Here is a 10,167-nt window from a genome sequence, read left to right as displayed (position 1 = left end):
TTTGTGTGTGTGTGATTTATGTTTGCCTTCTTTCCACGATTGAGCTGCTGCTATCCAGGGGGAAATTTCGTCTTTGTCACCCTATGGGTGGAGTTGTTTTATATGATGGTTTATTATTTGCCCTCAGTGAGTATTTATCTTCTGCCCATACTGGATCATCAAGGATCTTTTGTAGGGCTGGGTTTCTTTTTATATATTCTTTGAGGTTTTCTTTGTCTGAGAAGACTCTTACTTCACCATCTATCTTAATAGATAATTTGGCTGGGTAAAGTATTCTTGGGTTTGCGTTGTTTTCCTTCAATTTTTGGAATATGTTACTCCATTCCCTCCTATTCTTCATCGTTTCCGCTGATAGGTCTGGACATACTCTTATCGGGGTACCTTTATACATGACTGTTTGCTTTTCCCTAGCTGCTTTTATGATCTTCTCCTTTTCCTCAAAGTTGGAGAATTTGACAATTATGTGTCTTGGTGACTTCTTCTTGGGATTCAGTCTGGCTGGTGTTCTTTCAGCTTCCTGAATGGTTGCCTCATTTTCATTTATTAAGCTGGGGAAGTTTTCCTCTAAGAATTCCCTAGCTATTTTTGCTGTTGACTTCTTTGTTGGGTCTTGTTCCGGTGGCCCAATTATTCTAATATTGTTTCTTCTCATATCATCAGACATGGCTCTCAAGTTTTCTTGAGTTAATTTGATTGTATTATTTGACTGCTTTTCCCACTTGCTGAGGTCTGCTTGGTTATCCTCTAGGTCACTCGTGTGATTTTCTGCCTCCTCAAGCCTATTGGCAAGATCTGTCAATTTGTCACTGGATCTTGTTATTTAATCCCTTAACTCTTGGATTTCCCTTTGGTGCATTGCCTTTATCTGCTCTATCATCTCATCTTTTGTCTGCTTTGCTTCACTCATCTCCTTTATGATTTACAAGCAGCATTTTGAAAAAAAATTTTGTGGCAGGTCAATATCTGCTTCTTCTATGCTCATCGTTAGGTTCATCACTTCTTCCGGCATTGAATTCTGTTTCTCCTGATTTTTCGTTAAAGCTGTTAGAACAGGTTGCTGTTTACATGTTGTTTTAGAGGAACCTGGAGCCATCTTCCTGAGTCGAAGAGTCCTGGGCTCGTCCTTGGGGTATTTGTATGAGTCCTTCTATGAACTACCTGCTTGTAGCTGTACTGAGGTGTCAGGCTATCACTATATCTTCGTGTGGTTTCACTCTTGTCCTGGCCGTCCAGTATTCCATTACTTGGAATGTGTGGTGGATATTCCTCTCAGGTGACACTGGTCGGGTTATTGTGGGCCCACGAGGGCCTTGATTCCCTGGCCGATCTCTAAGTAGGCTTCACGGTTCTTGGAGCACCTCGGCTGGCCTGTGGTGATTTCCTCTGCAACTGTGAGTACTGAGGAGGGCGTGTGGATATAGAAAACTTGGTGTAGAACTCTGTAGCTGGTAGGAGGATTACTGGAGACAGAGAGGTCACCTTAGAGAGTGGGTGGATGTTCCCACAGTAGCGTGAAGCCCCACCAGTGTTGGTCAGACGTTTAACCCAGTCACTAGTAGGGCCTCGTGATTTTGGGTGGGGATGCCCCACTTTTTGTAGGGGAGAAACCCTGCATGGTGTGTGGAAGAGGACCGGCATGAATTCCCCAGCTTCTTGACAAGCCTATAAATGTGGGTGGGAGCTCCCCCAGTTGGGCCTTCAGAGTTGCCCTAGGCAGAGGGGAGTGGCCTGGAAGCCTCTAGTGCCTTGTGACAGGAAAGAGAGTGAAAGGAGGGGGAAAAGAGAAAAAAGGGAAGTCACAGACTGGAGCAACAATGTCTAGCTAACTGACACACACTCACACACACTCAACTAAAATTCACAGAGTAAACAAAAGTTAAAACAGTAAAAAAAAAAAAAGCAAGAAAGAAAGAAAACGAGAAAAAGGGAGAGCCAAATATGCTGAGGTTGTGGTAGGAAAGAGAGAAGAGTTAGAACACGAGGAGAAAAGAAGAAAAAGTGAAAGGAGAACAGAAATAAAGTTAAAAAACTAGAAGAAAATGAGAGGGAGACGGAACTGAAAAAAATGATAACAAAATAGCTGATCCCATGCTGTGCTTTGTGTAGCATTGACTCGTCCTGTGTGGAACACTGTCTAAGGGGTAAGGCTTCCCACTGGAAGGACAGGCTTGCCCTAGGCAGAGTGTAAGGGTCTGGGAACCAGAAGTGGCATGTAAAGGGAATGAGAGGGAGAAGAGCGAATCATACAAGCAGAGAGAGAAGTTAAGAGAACAAAGAAAGAGGAAAAAGAGAAGGGAGGGGGGAAACACCCAACATGTGTTCACTAAGATTGGCTGTGATGGTAAAGAGGGAAGAGAGCAAGAAGGAGGAAATAAAGTATAAAGAAATAACTGGTCCCCGATTAATAGTATGTGGGGCCAACGGAGTTTAGACCCTGCCTCACAATGGCAGGTTGGTATGGCCTTTTAATGCAGGGACCCAGTGGTGCTGGGCAGAATTGCCCTAGTTGACGAGCTCACCTAGAGGTCTGATGGAGGTTTCCTCAGCAACGCAGCATGGTGTAGATGTTTGTCCCGGCTGCCTTGTGTGGTGTCCAGAACTCCCACGGAGGGCAGACTGGAGTTTCTCCTGCTATCTGGGTTGATTTGCCCTAAGCGGAGGGTAGTGATCTGGAAGCCAGTATTGGCTTATGATAGGAGAAAGTTGGAAAGAAGAGGAGAAAGAGGGAAGAAGATGAAAGAGAAATAAAAGAACCCCAACACAAACCTGAACTCGTTGGGACTGACGGCGGTGGGAAACAGAAATGCTATTGAATGAAGAGAGAAGAAATAGAGTAGTAGGTAAGGTGATAACTGAGACTTGATCACCTGTCCATGAGGCTGGAGGAGTTCCAACTCTTCCTCTAGGTAGCAGGGATCTCTACCCGTATTATGTAGGGTTCAACAGATGCTGTGTGGGATTACTTTCAAAGCAAATTATGGCTCCCCGCCACTGCCACTCCCCAGGCAGTGAGCTCAAGGCAGCCAACAACACGGAGGGCTCCAGTGTGGGGTTCACCTCGTGTCTGGGATTCTGTCCCCTTTAAGGCATCAGCCTGGAGAAACAGCTGTTTCCAGCAAGGGTGCAGCTGCCGCACAAGCTCGCCAAAGCTAGAGCGCTTTAAAGCGTTCTTGGTTTGCTTTGTGAGTGGAAATCACACACAAAAATGGGGTTCAGGAGAGACCCTGATACCCTAGTTCTAATTTCCGGACACTACCTCCCCATTTCCTTCACCTTACCTCCCAATTTTCTGGTCTGGCAGCAGGAGCTCCGGATGGGTGAGTTCTATCAGGTCGCAATTTTCCAGGAGTCCTCCCAAAGCTCACTCTTAATGGCACTCTTTCCATGTCTTCACTTTGGTCACACAGAAAAGTATTTGTGTGTGTGTGTGTGTGTGTTATGTACTTAATTCTGCTTAACTTTGCGAGGAAACTGCAAAAACTGCGGTAAAGTTAGGGCTTGCACCTACACCTAACCTTCAGCTACAAATCAAGCACTTCAATTTTGGAATTCTCAAACATTCTCTTCTTCGGATCAAGGATTTTGTAAGCATCCTTTTATTGTTGTTGTATGAATCCATTCTTCAACAGAATGGCACCGGACTGCTTAGTAAGTAAGTCTGCAGTAACGTTGGCATTATTTTTAAGAGTGGAGTGCCATGTTGCCTGTTCATCTTGCTATGGTTTTGTAACCAGTTTCTGTTCTTAGATCGGGGCAGGGGTGAGGGGTCTGTGGAGAGGAAGGTCATTTTAGAAAGCAACTCAACTGTTCAAAACACTGGCTGGGGGTGTAAACTTAAGTCCATTTAGAAGATACATCTCATGTGTATACATAATCTTCTTCATAGGAATTAAACTGGTCTTTTGCATCATTACATTAGTTATACACTTCATGAAACATTTTAATAGTCTAATAATTATTAGAATTCCAATCATGAAACTTAATGGCATTCATTCCGTTAGAAATTCCAATCTACATCAGGATCTAATATTTTTAGGGAACTCCCTCAACCAAATCCCCATGCCTTTGAATCAGATGAGTGACTATTCAGGGTTTCTGATGTTTGTAAACTTTTACTGTAGCAGACACTTCCCTCTTCTTCCTGCAGGACAGCAGGGGGGGGGTGGAGCGGGCGGTTGACCCACCCCCCTTTCAGTTAATATTCCAACAAGGACCACACAGCGCCACCAGGTCTGCTCACATCTCATTACAATACTTTACTTTGCCTTTGCAGGCTGCCTTTCATCATTTCTGTCAAACTCTTTTAGCTCATCATTTCTTTCCATCACTTTAGCTCCTCTACATTCAAGATGAACATTCAAAATCTCTTCTAACATCCACTTTATCCCTTTATTTCATGTATTTTTCTGTCATTTTATTGCATTTATTTCACATATCAATTAATTCAATAGTTCAATCATATTAAGAAGACTTGTGCAATTACCACATTGAATTTTAGAACATTTACTTCTTTCTCATTCTTGTTGTTAGCCCTCTACTTCCCTCCAACCTCTCCTGCTATGCTCCTATGTAATTATTAATCCAGTTCTATAGATTTACCTATCCTGAGTTTCATATACAGAAAATCATACAAAACCAAATCAAAAAACAAGAATTCCACCAAGAGTGACAAAATAAAATGGGGAAACTTCAGTCAAAAGAAAGCAGAAAATATTTTTTCAATGAAACAATTTTAAAATAGGGCAAAGGGAGATCAAATGGAAAGGTGTTACCTTGTAAACACACTACATCTGCCACAATCAATTTTACAATGTTTTCTGTCAAGAGCAAGGCTGTTCACATCCCTGGACCATGGGCAGAGGGGATTTACTGGAGATATATTCCCTGTGGGGACCTTGCCAATAAATTTTGGGTTTCAACTGTCATCTATAGCCTTCTGCAAACTGGGTGTTCAGAATTTAAATTCTAGTACCACTCCCTACTTTGAGTTTGGATTTTATTATTTACAATCCTTGGATCACATAGGTTGGTGTGCTTCTTCTTAGCTGTCACCTCACTTAAAAGATTTGTTTTAAGACAAGCCTTTAAGACCCTGGATGCTATTCTTTCTGATATCCAGGCATCATCTGATTTCTTTGCTCCACTATCCATCTCTTCAATGATCTCTACATGAGGGCATGTATTGTATAGGACAAGTCATAAAAACTAATTATTTTATATTAGGGATATGGTTATGTGAGGATCCCTGGTGGCATAGTTATTACTTACACACTAGGCTGCTAACTGAAAGGTCAGCAGTTTGAAACCACCAGCCAGTCCATGGGAGAAAGAGAAGGCTTCCTACTCCCATAAAGAGGTACTGCTTCAGAAACCCACAAGGGCAGTTCTCGACCTGTAGTGTTGCTATGATTCTGAATTCACTCCATGAAAAGAAGTTGGATTTTTAGGTTTTTGATGGTTAAGTGGGAGCCCAAAATCCATTCATTTACTACCATTTGCTTTATTATATGGATGATGTTCTTGGTAACATCCCACAACTCTTCGGGTCTTTAGTTATTACTATTTTATACTTCAAATATGTTCTTGAGATGATGTTCTGGGGATATGTTGTTGCTTTTGTTAGGTGCCATCTGACCCATAGTGACTTTATGCACAACGTAAGGAAATAGACTGGCCCTGCACCATGCTCACAATTGTTCTATGCTTGACCTCATTGCTGCACTCACTGTGTCAATGCATCTCATTGAGGGCTGTGGCAGTTACATAAACTTTTGTCAACTTGAGCAAAGGGGTGGTGTCTCACCTGTCAATCAGGGCACAGCTTGATGACCTCATTTGGAAGCACAAAGGAGATAAATAACTCACTGGCATCCAGACCCACTCTCTCTGCCTTCCCTTTCCTGCTGTTGAGACACTCAGAGAGCTGGAAGAGAGCCGTGGTGATCTGTGCCAAGGATGAGATGTTTCCGTTGCCACTAGGACCACAAGACTTTCTCCCCACTGGCCTGCAATCTCCCTGTAGTCAGCATCATTGCATATAATTTGTGATTCTAAAGAGGAATTTATGGACTAGTACCAGACAAATGGACTAATATCAGACTTATGGACTTGATCTGAACTGGGCTGGGATGTTTTCTCAATATACAATTACTCTTTGATATGAAGCTCTTTCTTATCCAAAAATGAGTGGCCCTGGATCTATTTATCTAGTCAACCCGGACAAGGGTCTTCTTTTTTATTGTTCCTCTATTTTACCAAGCATGATGTCCTTCTCCTGGGTCTCGTCTCTCCTGACAATCTGCTGAAAGTCTGTAAGGTGAATACTCACTGCCCTTGCCTCTAAGTAGCACTCTGGCTATGCGTCTTCCAAAACAGAAGTGTTTGGGATAGACTCGAGGTTATAGTTTGGTTCCTCTTTAACTTGTTTTCAATGTCTTCAGCTTCACTGGAGCCTACATATGAACAATTCATGTTCCGTTTCACTGTTAATCCCTGATACTGTTGTACCTGATGGTACTGAGCATCTCCACAGTCTCATTCCACAATAATGTCTATTTGATTCCTTTGCATTCCATCTGGTGAGGTACACAGGGATAGTTACTATTTATATGGTTGAGAATAAGTTATTAATATTCCAAAATTCTAAAATGAAATCTCCAATATTTTTAGAAACCATCAAATGTGTTTTATTTAAGGAAATGAGGTAGTTTGTTTTCAATTAGAGCTAGTGGTTCCAGAATGAACAAAAGTTTAGAACAAGCCGAGGAGAAAAAAATAGCCGAGTTCCAGTTTTCACTGTTTGTGATCCTTTTTTTTTTTAATTCTTACCAAGAGAATAGGTGGTGAAAGGATGATGATTATCTTTTGTCTTTAAATCCCTAGGACAACTTGAATATGTGCAAATGGAGTTGAGTGTCTATATTCTTTGATGCTAAGCCAAAGAATAGGTGACGCAAGTCAGAAATCATGTGTCTCTTCCTCACTGTTTGTGTGGAGGTAAGTCTAGGGAGACTTTTGAAGACCACCTTCCAAATAAGTGTATTATCATTGAAGACATTAAAAAGTAAAAAAAGAGTGTTACCATGCACCAGTTATGATAAAATTGTATGTTTCTCTATAATAAGAGAGCAATGGACAAATGCGCTCTGCAGAATTGTAAAAGGCTAACTTTAAAAGCAGGAAAATAAACAAGCAATAAAAGGTCAAACAAAAACAGAACTTTAAAGCAAAATCTGTTTCAGCAGCAATTATGTTTTGTGGTATATAGATAACTACAAGATCTCTGGATAATTTACTGGTAATAAATCAAGTTAAATAATTGTCATATTTAATATTCATCTACTTTTGCTTTTAAAGAACAGATATATAGGAAAGTATTTGGGGGGAAAAGAAAACTGAAAAATATTGCAATATAGAGTTACAAAATAATTAATGTTTTTCATTAACTTTTTGAAGCCCCATTTGGTTTTATTTTTGTTGTTGTTTTGTTTTGTTTTTCCATTTTCTTTTTTTTAATTAATTTTATTAGGGGCTCATACAACTCTTATCACAATCCATACATACATGAATTGTGGAAAACATATTTGTACATTCATTGCCTTCATCATTCTCAAAATATTTACTCTCCACTTAAGCCTCTGGCATGAGCTCCTCATTTTCCCCCTCCCTCCCCACTCCCCTCTCCCTCATGAACCCTTGATAATTTATAAATTATTATTTTGTGATATCTTACACTGTCCGACGTCTCCCCTCACCCACTTTTCTGTTGTCAGTCCCCCAGGGAGGAGGTTCTATGTAGATCCTTGTATGGGTTCCCCCTTTATACCACCCTCCCTCCACCCTCTCAGTATTGCCACTCTCACCACTGGTCCTAAAGGGATCATCTGTCCTGGATTCCCTGTGTTTCCAGTTCCTATCTGTACCAGTGTACATCCCCTGGTCTAGCCAGATTTGTAAGGTAGAATTGGGATCATGATAATGGGGGAGAGGAAGCATTTGGGGATTAGAAGAAAGTTGTATGTTTCATCATTGCTCCACTGCACCCTGACTGGCTCTCACTTCCCCACAACCTTCCCATATAGGGATGTCCCATTGCCTACAGATGGATTTTGGGTCTCCACTCTACACTCCCCCTCATTCACAATATGATTTTTTCTTCTGATGATGCCTGATACCTGATCCCTTAGACATCTGGTGATCACACAGGCTGGTGTGCTTCTTCCATGAGGTAGCTGGCCGCTTATTTACCTTCAAGCCTTTAAGGCCCCAGACGCTATATCTCTTGATAGCTGGGCACAATCAGCTTTCTTCACCACATTTGCTTATGCACCCATTTGTCTTCACTGATCCTATCAGGGAGGTGAGCACACAGTGATACGATTTTTTGTTTTTTGATGCCTGATAACTGATCCCTTTGGCACCTCATGATCATGCAGGCTGGTGTGGGAAGCCCCATTTGTGTGTGTGTGTGTGTGTGTGTGTATAAAGATCAGCTTATGATAAATTTATTTATTATAAATAAATCTTCTGGGAAGATGGCGGACCAGGGGACCCGCATACTCTGAGAGCTCTTTCAAACAAGGAGGGTTTGGTGTCCAGGTAGCCGAGTAATAGGAGTCTGGTGAGTGAAATATCCCCTGGGCCAGCAACCCACCCCCACCCCGCGCATTTGTCCTGAGCCGGGGCCTCAGTGGTCCAGGACCCAATTCGTTGGACATCTCAGATCACTAAGCTCCCACCACCAGAGCTGATACTAGCTGTAGCCCACTCCATCCCCTCACTGACTTTGGGTCTCCACTCTACACCCCCCCTTACTCACAATGATATGACTTTTTGTTCAGATGATGCCTGATACAAGTCGCTTCCCTGCTCTGCCGACACACGAAGAGCGGTGGCAGGACTCCCTACAGCAGCTGCGCACTTACAGGACCACACTAGGAGGTAAGCTTCCATTTCCCGCGGTTCCCCTCTCCTGACGTGGCAGCGATCTTCCCCTGGGCCTGCGTCTCTCCCTCCAGAGATCCAAACCCCGGGTACCTGACCTGCAATCTAGCGGGGGCTACCTGGGTAACCCCACCGGAGACCATCCACCCCCATTTCTGCCTGTGACCTCTCCACCAGCACCTCGTTTACCCAGCCGCCCGCACCCACCAGCCTAGCTCCCACTCCACTCCTGGTCTGGGAAGCGGAGCCACGCACTTCCCACCGGCGTGGGCCTGCAGCCGAGCCAAACCCACTTCTATCCTTGACACTGCAACTCCGCTGGCACCCCTGCAGGCTGACCCGCCCGCACCCGGAGCACTAAACCCGCCTGCCGCGGAACAGTGGGAGCTCCTGGCTACTGGGAGCATGAGCCACAGGGCTCTGCACTCTTGCCAGAGTGGCTTTGCCCGCCCCGGTGAGCTGAGGGGTTTCCAGGGCCCAGCAGCTCCAAGCTCTGAGCGTTCCACATGGCACGCTTCCCTCAGGGTGGAGGGCAGTGGCCATTGCCTGCTGCTTCCCGCCAGAGCCGTCCAATCTGGCTTGGACCATGTCACTGAGGATCCTGTGCCACCGTTCTCAGGGATGGCAGCTCAAGCGATAAATGCCCGCCTGCTAGGGAGCCTGGGACGCAGCTTTGCAGTCCCCACTGGAGCTGTCTGTGTGCTCCTGCCAGTTCTCACCACTGCAGTGCCCTGCAGAGTCCCCAGTGCTAACTTCTAAGCCTTCCCCAGCCCTCACCAGTAGGCATAAGAGGCCGGTGTTGCAGCCTGTGCTTCCCTCAGCACCCCTTACAGCCTCAGTCTATTCCAGCCGGTGCAGGAGGCTCGCCACTGTGGGGCTTCGCCAGCCTGCATTGCCTCTGCCCACAGGCTCAACTCTACAGGCCTGCAGGGACCTGGGAGCACTTGCTGATCTGAAGAGCATTTCCCCCTTGCATAGCCCGGCTCCAGAGCCCAGATCAGCACCACGACCCGTGGCAGCAAGGCCTCGCCCACCTCCACTTTCTATTAGGCATCACTAGAACTTGGAGGGAAAAGAATGGGGGGGGGCGGTTAAATATATACATATATATCTTTTATCTCATGCTGGTTTTTCTCTTTTTTAAAATTTTACTTTTGGTGTTTTCTTTTCTCTCTTCTTTCTTCCTCTTTTTTCATTATTGCTATTACTTCTCTTCTGACCCTA

The sequence above is a fragment of the Echinops telfairi genome, unplaced genomic scaffold (assembly GCF_000313985.2).
Source record: "Echinops telfairi isolate 266 unplaced genomic scaffold, ASM31398v2 ScPeMD7_6273;HRSCAF=7185, whole genome shotgun sequence".
Lineage (NCBI taxonomy): Eukaryota > Metazoa > Chordata > Mammalia > Afrosoricida > Tenrecidae > Echinops > Echinops telfairi.
Note: the sequence above shows the minus strand (reverse complement) of the source record.